This window comes from Corvus brachyrhynchos, unplaced genomic scaffold, assembly GCF_000691975.1.
Source record: "Corvus brachyrhynchos isolate BGI_N302 unplaced genomic scaffold, ASM69197v1 scaffold139, whole genome shotgun sequence".
Lineage (NCBI taxonomy): Eukaryota > Metazoa > Chordata > Aves > Passeriformes > Corvidae > Corvus > Corvus brachyrhynchos.
In genome coordinates this window covers 1550082-1561202 of record NW_008246062.1, presented here as the reverse complement: position 1 = coordinate 1561202, position 11121 = coordinate 1550082, and the positions used below count along the sequence as shown (strand labels likewise).

General features: G+C 39.9%; 1 protein-coding gene across 2 annotated transcripts in view; it reads left to right on the top strand.

The window, feature by feature from the left end:
- The window catches only part of UBAP1 (ubiquitin associated protein 1), a 33656-nt gene continuing 22535 nt past the window's right edge, over nucleotides 1-11121 (top strand). For both annotated transcript variants that reach the window (XM_017746611.1, XM_017746610.1), the window contains exon 1: nucleotides 1-34. The gene's annotated coding sequence lies outside the window, so the exon portion shown is untranslated. The remainder of the gene's footprint in view (nucleotides 35-11121) is intronic.

Sequence of the window (11121 nt, the reverse complement as noted above, 5' to 3'; positions counted from 1 at the left end):
GCGGCAGGTACGGGCGGGCCGGGGGGGGCCGCAGGTAGCGGGCGGGGGCAGGCGGGGACGGACCTCGCCCCTTCCTCTTCTCTGGAGACAGGGACCCTCCGCTCCCGCTCGGTACAGCCGCTCTGAGGTGCCGGCACTCGGCCCTGGGCTGGACCGGCGGAGCAAGGTGGGGGGTGACGCTCCTGTCGCTCCTGCTTTCCAGCAGTTTCCGGGACTGCCGGAGCCAAGGGAATGTCTTTCTGCCTAGTAACCCCTGATGAGTTTGCTCAGTGGTTGTTGAAATCCGAGTAAGCTGTTGGTGTCCGTGATGTTCGGAAGTGCCTGCCCGCAGTAACTAAATCGGTGAAGAACCAAAACATCTGATTTTCTTTGGGGGTGTGGTGTGTGTCGAGTCTGCTTTCAGGTAACTTGTTAATTTTTGCTTCCTGTGCTGTGAAAATTACGGTGCTCATCTGCCCTATGCCACTTGTGACTTTAGAGTTCTGCCAAATCACAGAGTAGTCTCTGTTTGGCTGCATCTCCTTGTAGGCTAAAGATCATCTTTATTTCATGGGTTGTAGTCCTAAACTTCTCTGTTTATGCTTATCATCCATTTCTGGATCTTTTCCAGTTAGCTATTCTGCTTTTTGACTACATCTTTCTCAGAGTTTGAGATGCAGACATCCCATGGATATACACTGGTGTAAGAATACTTCAGTTTAGTTGTTTCTAACTTCCTGATAATGCTTTGTATTCCCTTTAGCTGAGTGCTTGCTTGAAGTAAGACATTCCATGCATTTATTTATTTATTTATATTTAGTGTGATTAAAGGGCTGTCTTCCTGTGTTTTGATAGCTCAAAATTTATCCTACTAAAGAGAAAGTTAGGTTGCTTTGTTGTTTTCTTTTTTCAAATTAGTAGAAGAAATAACAATAGATGGAAATAAATAGCCACTTTATCCACTGTTTTTATTCCCCATGTCATTAAACATTCCAAACAAGTGAAAAAACCCCCAGTCATACAGAAATGTTATGACACTGATGCTGTCTCATTAGAGTGGAGATATGCAGGTGGACTCTGGCACTTGGCTGTGGAACTGATGTAGCTGCCATCGTGGACCTAGTAAAATGTATTTGTGTTGGATTTAAACACTTTGAGGTTGATATTCCTAAATTGCTCTCTTTGGCAAGTGAGTGTTGCCAAACTAAGGGGCAACTGGGTTGTGCTTGATGATGCAGCTTCAGTGGCTGAGCTGCTGATGGAAGGCTTGCTGCATTCCACTGCCTGTTATGGGACTAAGAGGCTTTTGTGGGACCTTGGTGAGGGGAATCTTACTCCTACTCCAGCTGTGATCCAGGGTGTTAAAGAAAAAGAGGAAGTGGTGCAGTTAGCCAGACCTCTTCCTCACCTTCCCTTATTAGCCTTGGAGCATGGGGCTTTCTGCCCCAGTGCAGGCACTCCTGCAGCTGCTGGTTTCCTGGCATTTTTCAGGCAAGAGAGGGGAAAAACTGTTTTGGCCTCCTCCCTTTTTCTCCACAGGAAAATCTGAGTAGCTGTGCAGGATTCACGGGCAGTAAGTAGGGTGGGCTGACGTGCTCCCTGTGGCAGCAGCACACGGAGTGTTTTGAGGCGTGTGCAGGTTGGTGTTGGGTTACAGCACCACGCAGAACTGCTGCTTAATGACTTCAGTTTCCTGTACACACAGAGCTGCAGTTCAGAAGTGCCACTGGTTCTTAAGGTCACCGTTGCCACTGGGTGGCTTAAAACTTTTAGGCAAAACCCTTAATTCTAAAGGTAGGGAGACAAGAAAGTATGTGATTTTAAACAGCTTTTGCAAGTTTGCGGTTTAGTCTCAGAAACAAAACTGAAAGTGATGGTCCTTTCCTTGCCTCACCACCTTACTTGGCCTGCACGTTTGATATCTCCTTTTGTGTGGTTTTTTTTTTTTCCTGTGCATGGCCTGTGGAACAAAGGAGTCAGGGAAGAAGTTGCTGCTACTAAAGTCAGACACTGTGCCATTCAAGTGTGAGCTGAAACAAAGGGACATCAAACTTTAAAGGGAGAAACTCTCAGATCTAAGATATGTGAATCAATAAGTGTTAGTTTCTCTTTAATGAAGAGAACTTAAATTTTCAGAATATTCAAAGAATGTACTGGTCAGCTGGGAGACTTATTGTATAATTTATGCGGATGGATAGAAAAATCGTCATGGTGAAAAATCGTCAAAAACACGTGGAAAACCTCCATCTCCATTATTCACATGATGTTTTGTTATCCTCGAGACAAAAACCGGTAACTGACAGAATGGAGTCAGGTTTCTGGACTAATCCAGCCTCATCTGTCACACTGTGGCAGCCGGAGCCGTTTTGGCTGGTGCTGGTGGCAGAAGTGTGGTAATGACACTGAAGGTATCACCTTACTCATCCTCCTTTTTAATTTGTGTAAGCTTATGGTTTCCTGTTGCTTTCACAAACTCTAGGGATTGATAATTTGTTTAATTGATAATTGTTGTCCATGTCCAGTCTCTCTATAATGAGTTTTTAACAGCAGTCTGTTCCTGTATTTTGCAGTTGATGCTGGGTTGAATATTTTGATAATTTGATCTGTGAGAAATTTAGTTTTTCTTATTACATGGAACTTTGTCCAACCTTCTCTGGTGTTTTGTTTCTAGCATAATCACTCCCAGTCTCTTCAATCATGAATTCCAGAGTTTCAGCCGTCAATTTTAAATTATCTATTTAAAATTGATCAGTGCAATTCAGATCAATGTCAGCATAAGGAAGGTCTAGTGGAGCCATAATTGGAAAGCTCTGAAGCTGTTCATGAAAACAGTTCTTTGAAGGAAAGGCAAAGAAGGGTTGTTTACAATTTATAAATAGTTTTCTTATTTGAAAAAGTAGGCCTTCTAGGATGCATCAAAGGTTTGTTTCTCTTCCCTGCATTGTGTATGCTTACTCTGTCAACTGGGAAAGCAAGGCTATTGATCTTGCAGCATGTACCACTCTGCAATCGACCCTTGGGATTAGTGCAGTTGATCGATACAAGCCTGAGCTCACAGTTGTTGTGTGTTAGCTGCTTAGGTAGGTAATCCTCTCTGGTATGCAAGTGCATTGCCTAATGCTTTGACCCTCTGACTTGGTTTGAATAAGCTCGTGTTCTGTGTCCCTAATGACCTTTTGCAGTCAGTGTAGTCTTGTGCTGAGGTCACCATCAGAACCTAAGCACTGGAGGCTTTCCCTCTCTCAAGTCATGAGGTTTATTCCACGTCCTTGTGTGCAAAGGCTTTTTTCTTAAATGTTAAGAAATGCTGTCTTTCCTGTGGATAGGAAACTTTTAAAGGACAGATTGTATGCCCAGACTCGGTTTGGTTTGTGTTTTTTTAATTTTTGAAAGCTCCAAGGTCTTTCCAGAATCCCTTAAGCTTGCAATGTACTTGAAACACAGAATTATATCAGAAGGGGAACATAATATCATTGCTCTGATTTAGGCTTAAATCGTCCCTTCTAGAAAGAAAGCAGATTGGTTCAAAATGCCATGTTGCATTTAGCAGCATTACAGTTTGTAACTGACTGGGCTTGTATTTTCTCAGCTGCATTTTGTGTCAAAGTCTTACGTGAGAGTAACATTTTAAATCAGAAGAAAGTGAGTGCTATTCAAGATGTAGTAAGTTCTTCATCTGGAGGACAATCTGCAGCATGTCAGTATACTTTATGTACTTAGCTGTTGGTTATTGGTATAGTGGAAAGTAGTAGTAAAGAGTTGTGAGCTCTTGTCTGGTCTGTGTTGCTGGAGCTCAGCATTTTTGGTAAGTATCTCCTAGATTATGTGAAAGATTTTATTTTTAAGCCCCTTCCTTATGTATATGTTTGTGCTTGCACCATCTGACATCTCTATGCTAGCAGCAGAGAAAGCCATGACTGAAATAACTGGTGAGATTTATTCCCTGGTTTTGGGAGGATATGTTTCAAAGGGTGCCTGTTACCAGTTGTGCTGTGTCATGTTTTAGCTCCGTGCCTAATTTAGACACAGGGAAGTGCTTATGTGTTTGATACACCTCATCAATTCTGAGCATTAAAATAAAACTAGATTCCTAGTTTATTAACACTCTCAGAAGTACTTTTTAAAACTTTAAATGTTTCCTTTTGTGATACAGCAAAGCCACACTGGGTTCCACCCTAATGACTCATACCATCATGTGGTGTCCTTGCATAGTAGTGTGTAATAATTTGACGTAGAAGTACAGGAGGCATGTGTAGGAGAGAAGGGACTCTTGAATAAAATCACCATTAATCATCTGGAATAAAACTATGTTTGGTGAAAAAGGGCAGAAAAGCTTTATGCTGCATAACCTCTGAGGAAAGAATGTGTTCTTAATCTTTTAATTAAGTATTATATCACCACAAGCAGTTTGTTGCCAGTCTATGTGACTTCTTGGTAGAAAATAGCTGAAGGATTATTGAGTTTCATTTTGCTTGCTGCGTTTGTAACAATATACAAAAGAAGTGTTTCCAGAAAGTACCTTTATATTCTTTATTAAGGAGGAGGGGGAAAAAATAGTACCTGTAGTTTTAGGCTTCATTCTTGCTTTTGGGAGGGAGCCTAGTACATATTTCTGTTTACTTACCTGGAAGTCTTACACAGTCTTAGATCACTGAATTTCAGTGCTTAGTAATTTAATGTCTTTTTTGCAAAGAAAATGCGAGAAAAGACAGTAAAAAGTTTGTTGCTTTTAGCTAACACTGTTGAATATTTCTGAGTTTGTATGCAAAGGGAGAGCTATCAAATTCAAGTATAAATGTAAAAGTAATACTCTTATGGTCTGTAATCTCATCTATATGAAGGTCTTAACTTAAAAAGCCTTAAAAAAATGCAGTTTACAGAATCCACAATTATATTATAAGATGAAAGATAAATGAAGGAAGACAAAGGTGGAGAAGTTGATTTTGGCTTGAATGGCGAGGAGGTCTGAGCTGCTTTTGGAGCTGGGGGTGGACTCTGGAAACACATTTGGTTGGCGAAATGACTGTGATGGCTGTTTTTGTGGTGTGGTAATGTCACCCTGTTCATACTGAGCTCCCATATTGCATACACAGTTATTGTACAGTTCTGAAGGTCTGCCTGTCTATGGGGTGTTCTGTATGTGTTACGATACTGGAGATGAACAGTTGAAATATAACCATGTTTAGTGCAGGCGATCTGGCTGTACTCTGGATAAATTGGTTCTACCGAGTAATGTAAAAGGTTTTCTCACTTTCCCTTCAAGCTGGGAGAGAAGGTGTGTATCCAATTTATGCCAATGTTCATTCAAGGCAAATTTCTCCTGTAAATTGATGTTGATCTAAATGTGATACTCATATTCTGTCATTAGGTAGCACTGGATTAATTTCCTAAAGTAAGATGGATTGAATCAGACATGTGGGTTTATGAGAGAGGCAGGCTGGGCCTGATTCTCAGGTTACAGGAGAAAATCTGATTGCTCAGAGGAGGAATGGTCAGCCCACAGTCTTACCACTTTGCTTCTTAAAAACAGAAATCATCTTGCTGCCTTGTCATGATTATTATGATGGTCCACTGAGAGAGATCTCTGTGCTGTCAGCAGTCCTGTGTTCTTGCCAACCTTAAATGTTTAGAGACGAAAATCTGTGGGATGACCCTTGGGTGGCCATGGGGCAACTTCATCCAGCAACCTACTCTGGTCTAGTTATAAAAAAAAGTAAGGCTAGATTGCTGAAGCTGAGTCAGATCTGTCAAAATGTCCTGAGAAAATTAAGCTAATGCATCTCTGAAGGTTTCTTTTTGCACATAAAATGAGCCATTTCTGTTTAGTTATTCATTGCTTTAAGTGTTCTGGGGCTTACATTCATTCCTATATCTGCTGAAGAACTTCCTGATGTGCAGGGAAAAAGTATATACCACTAAGTGAGACAGGATATATAGTATATAACAAAATTACAGACTTAAATTAATTTGAAGTAGTAACCTAGAAATAAAGTTTGGACTACACCAAATTTCATACTCAAATCCAGAGGGCTTTTATAGTAAGATGAAAAAGACTGAATAGGAGTAACTTGGTAGGGAATAGATACTGTTCCAAACTTGAGAGACTGCAGTGAGATTCCTGAGGTAGGTGTGGGTTTGGGATTTGGAAGACACAGGTTTTGTTCTGACTTTGCTGCTGGCTGAGCTGGATGACTGTGGGCAAACTGCTTCAGCTTTGTGTCTTATTCCTCATACCTGCAGAAGAGGGACGGTGTCACTGCTGGTTAAGTGCCTTGACAAGTATTCTGGAGTTTCATATAAGATCTAGGCAGTGCTGAGGGTATAGGGGAATTTCAGCAAAACTACTTTCCCCTCAGGGGAAAGAAATGAATGAGAAGTGTGTAATTCCCAGCATTACAAATATCCTGTAGGTTTCTAGATTTCATCTGAAAGCAGTGTCTTTCCATGTCTTTGGTTTCTTTTCTATTTTCTATTCTACTTGAGCACCAAAAGTTCAGTATCCTTATGCCCTTACTGTTGGGAGGCTTGTAATTGTGTGTGTGTGTGTCACTCCTACTACCTTGCAAGTCTGTGGATTTTGCTCTGTGCATTTGTGATAGAAAGTTCACTCTCTAAGTGCAGACTTTTACACTACTCCTTAAACTTACCTGCCCAAACATTAAGTGCAAGTGTAGGATTGCAGTGCTGGGAGTGCAGACTTGTTGTCTTACACAGAGAAAGCACACCCTTTCAGTTTGTTTTAAGTGAGGAAATTTAAATCTTAAAACTAATTTTAAATGGAAACAGTAGGAATTAAGGTAGGTAGGTGAGGAGATTATTTTATGATGTTTAGGGACCTACTGATCATCTTGTGTGAATGTGGCAGGAAGGGAGGAATGGCACCTGCGGTATAGAAAGACTTTCTGAAGCATTATGTGAAGGTGAGTGTAGCAGCTGGAGCATCCTTGAAAGTTACATCTCAAGGATTGAGTAGTTGCTGTGCTTTCCTTCTCAGAGGGTGAGAATTGTCTGCGTGTTTGTGTATCTTCACTGCTACTAACCTCACCTGCAGCAGTTGCACACATAGAGTTAACCTTGTTTAACATGTGTAGTCTTTCTCTCTGTTCCCTCTTCCTTTCCTGAACTTTTCAATCTGTTATTGGATTACAGGCTGAACCATATTTCCATTGAAGCAGCCCCTAATAGCGGGGCATTTGCTACTTGAGAACTACAAAATTAGGAGATTGCAAGGAAGATGTTTCTGCTCAGGACTGAGTATGCTGCCCTCAGGTAGTGTGGGCCGATGAAGTTTTCTAATATAAAACACAGCAAGCAGCTAATTTACTTATCATAGTCTTGTTTTGTAATAGATCCACTATAGCTGAGGGCAATTCCAGTTTCACTTCACTGCTCAAAGATAATTTTTTACTTTTCTATGCTAGACAAGCTTGCTCAAGGCAACTTACCTTCCTGTGTTCCAAATTACTTCAGTTTCAGAAGTATACCCAGTGTGGGTACCACCAGTTTGCTGAGCTGTTGAAGTGTCTGCTCCTGTTTTCATATACAGAGCATTTATTTTTTTGATAGCTGGTAATGATGCTTCTATTACTATGTGTTTTTAAAGGGCAGAACATCATCTTTGTAGCAGTTCCAGCCTCTTTTAAAGTTAACAAGCCAGTGCAAGAAATAATTAAGAAGTTACTATTCACTTTAAATCAGTTTCCTGCTCTTAATGCTCTGTTATGCACCAGTTCCATGTTAATTAAAACAAGTGAAATTTTTTCATCTTAAAACATGACTTCTAGTAGTGAATTTAATTTGGTGTTGTCTACCCATAGTATTTCCCATCTAGGTCATCTTTCTAATGCAGTTGTTCAGTCCTGTTTGGACTGAGTGAGAAAACTTCAAAGCAGGATGGACTGTTACTATGCCTAGAGATGAAACAAGATTGGTTCTTGGGCATTACTGCAATGGGACCATCTTTTCATTTGCTTGATACATTTTTTTATGTTAGTTTGACTTCTTTGTTCTGTTGAGTTGGTCAGGTAAGCAGTATGTCCCTGAGGCGGCCTCAGCTCAGTGAATGTAACACAGTAGCTGAAGTGAGTGTTCATCTTGAAGAGTGATAAGGGTTTGTTTTTTTCTGGTCTTTGAGTTTCATCCTTCAGTGCAGCAAAACTTGGCATTTTTTCAGATGTTTACTTCTGTCTATGCTTATTTTCTTGTCTCAGTCTTAATAAGATGGGTTGGATGAAGACAGATGCCTAAATAGGAGTGACTAAATAGGAGTGACACATGAATTAAGGACAGAATGAGTTGGTGTTGGAAGCTGAGGCTGTACGAGTGACATGTTGGTGTGTTGAAGAAAATGCATAAACCCCAGAAAAAGTCAAATAAGGTTGTGAAGAATGTCACACCTGTGGCATCTAAGATGCAGTTCAGGTTTCTCACATTAGCACTGTCAAAGCAAGGCAAACCAAGCCCCATGAGGTATGTTTTGAGAATCAGTGAGATTTAAGATAGTGTGGGTTTGTTGTCACTTCACAGAAGAGTGTTTTGGAGACCACACTTTTCCAGGTATCCTGTTACCTCCTAGTTGCTTCAAGAGTATGAAGTCTTTAGGGCTTTTCCTTCCATGTATCTCAAAGTGTATATTTGGAGAAAGATTAATTTGTGGTGAATTTGAGTGTTTCTTGGAAAATAGCAACACTGAAAGATGAAACTGAAAAGAGGGAAGATTGAGAGTGAACATAAGGAATAAATGAGGGTGGTGAGGACCTGAACAGGTTGTAGGTAGGAAGTTGTAGGTAGCTCATCCCTGGAGGTGTTCCAGGCCGGGCTGGATGGGGCTTTGAGAAACCTGGTCAAAAAAGATACCTTTGGCTATGTGACAGAATGTGTGGACTAGATGATCTTTGAAGGTTCGTCCCTTCCAACCCAAAACGTTCCATGAAGGAATGAAGTGAGTTTGCAGGGAATTTATATTCTTAGAATGTGGCTCTTTTAGTTGAGAAAAATGAAATGTTTTAGTGGGAAACAAGGACATCAGATGACAGGAATAGTTCAGCAGTTTTAACCACATGATGGGAGAGATCCTGTCGGGAGTGGGAGAAGGCTGTTGTTGGCCTGATGTGTATTGAAACTGCTGGGGCTGAGTGTGCAATCAGGGTATGAAACAGTGGCTCCCACACCAAATATCAAGGTTTCAGCCTGCTTGCTGCAGGGCAGGCAGGGTTGTTTGGAGGTGGCATAGTTAATGTAACAGGTAGTTTTTTTTCTATCAGTGCCACACTGAATTTTGCAAGGAAAATATTAAGTGTGTGGTGAGAGTGGGTAGTGCATGTGACCCAAGTATAAAAGGAAAAATTGATGCATCTCTAGTAGTATAACAGTGTTCTCATTATTCTAGTACAGTGCAAGAGGCGCATATTTTGGCTGACATCCAGTACATGGAATAGCAAGTGATGTTTGACCTGCTGGCAGATTTTATTTTTCCATTTAAAAACTTTTGTCCAAGTTGATATCTTGATAGATTTTTTTTTTGTCTGCTTTGTTAAAGTAATTCTGTAAGTGTTATTATTTCACAAAATTTATAACCAAAACTATAATTATAAACAAAAGCTATCATTTCTCTTCTGAGCTTTTACAGGGAAAAGATGGCAACCTTATGTCTTTCTTTGAAATGGATTTTTTACATAGTCATTTAATTGTTGTAGTGTTTTTAAATGCATTAAGTTTTGGTTAATAAATAAATAAATATTGAAAATGAATGAATACAAATTGCTTTCTGTACCAAAATAGTTTGAGGTTTTGTGTCGGTATTGGGAGTAGGTCCTGGTATGGTCAACAGAGCTGAACTTATTTCTAAGTAATACCAGATCAGCTACCTGTTACCTCTCTTGGTTAAAGAGCGTAAGAACAAAAAGCTTGAAACTGCACAGATGCTGTTATTTTTGAATTCAAAAGGGGGTGTTGTGATTAATGGATTAAAAGCTGTTTTACTCTGTTGTGCTGACAGCATTTTGAGAGTGTCTCTCTAGCTCTCATTCATAACTGGGACAAGTCTGAAGTATTAATAATACTCAAGTACTTCAGAATCAGCTTGTTACATATTGAAGTACCATTGCAACAAATAGAGCATTATATTAATTAGTTTGGGATATTCTGGGTTCCAGGCATACATTCTAAATGTGCAGGATATTCCTCTGCTTTTTCCTGCGTCATTACCAAAAGAACAGAGTAAGTAGGCTATTTTGTTGTTGAAACTAGCAATTAGCAGTCTCCCTCACTCAAGAAGGGTTGTGTTGAAATATTAGCTTTATACTAAAGTGCTGTGATTAACGAGGAAAGTTAATGCATATGCCTGGCTCCAGTTAGTGCTAAGATTGCTTAGAGAAATATGACTCTTTTGTAGTAGTATGAAATCTTATGGTAATTAAGATGAAGTAGCTAAATTTGTTGATAGTTACCAGATGCTTACCATCTGACTGTTTCAAACTCTCAAAACTAGTATGTATTTCCAATCCAAACTTTAGTTGTAGGAAAATAGCTGTTAAAAACAGTTGCTCTGCTCATCAAATCTGGGACTTGTTTCATTACTGCATTGAGATTATTATACCCGCCCTCGTTGCTGGTATGAGTCCTGGGTCATCTTTTTCACTCTTTTCCTAGAATGTGGGAATTGCATGGCACATTTATATTTTTTGCTGTGATTTATCTCTCAAATTTGTATTGCATCTTTTGTGCCTCAAGGAGGGGAAGTTAGTGCTCTATTTCTAGTTTACCATTCTTTTTTTTTCAGTGGTATTGTACTTTGTAGATTAGTGAAGCTGACCTTGAAGTCAAAAAAAAAAAAGAAGCAAATACATCTGTTTTTCTCTGAGCTGTTCTGTTTACATGATCTTTAAATAACTTAAAAATCACTAAACTGCACACTAAAATCTTCATCTGCTCTTGGAGCTGATAGAACCTGCACTGTGCCCAAGTTTCCAGAGTTTGGAAGTCAGTCCAGCCTTAGATGTTTGTTGCAGATGGTTTTCTCTTGAAATAGGACTGAGTTTTCTGGAAAGAGTCCTTTTTAAAAAGGTCACCCATTTGCTGCCACAGTTAAATGTGAATTTAGAATAGGTGCATCTTCCATGCTGTTGTTTGGCATGTCAGTGT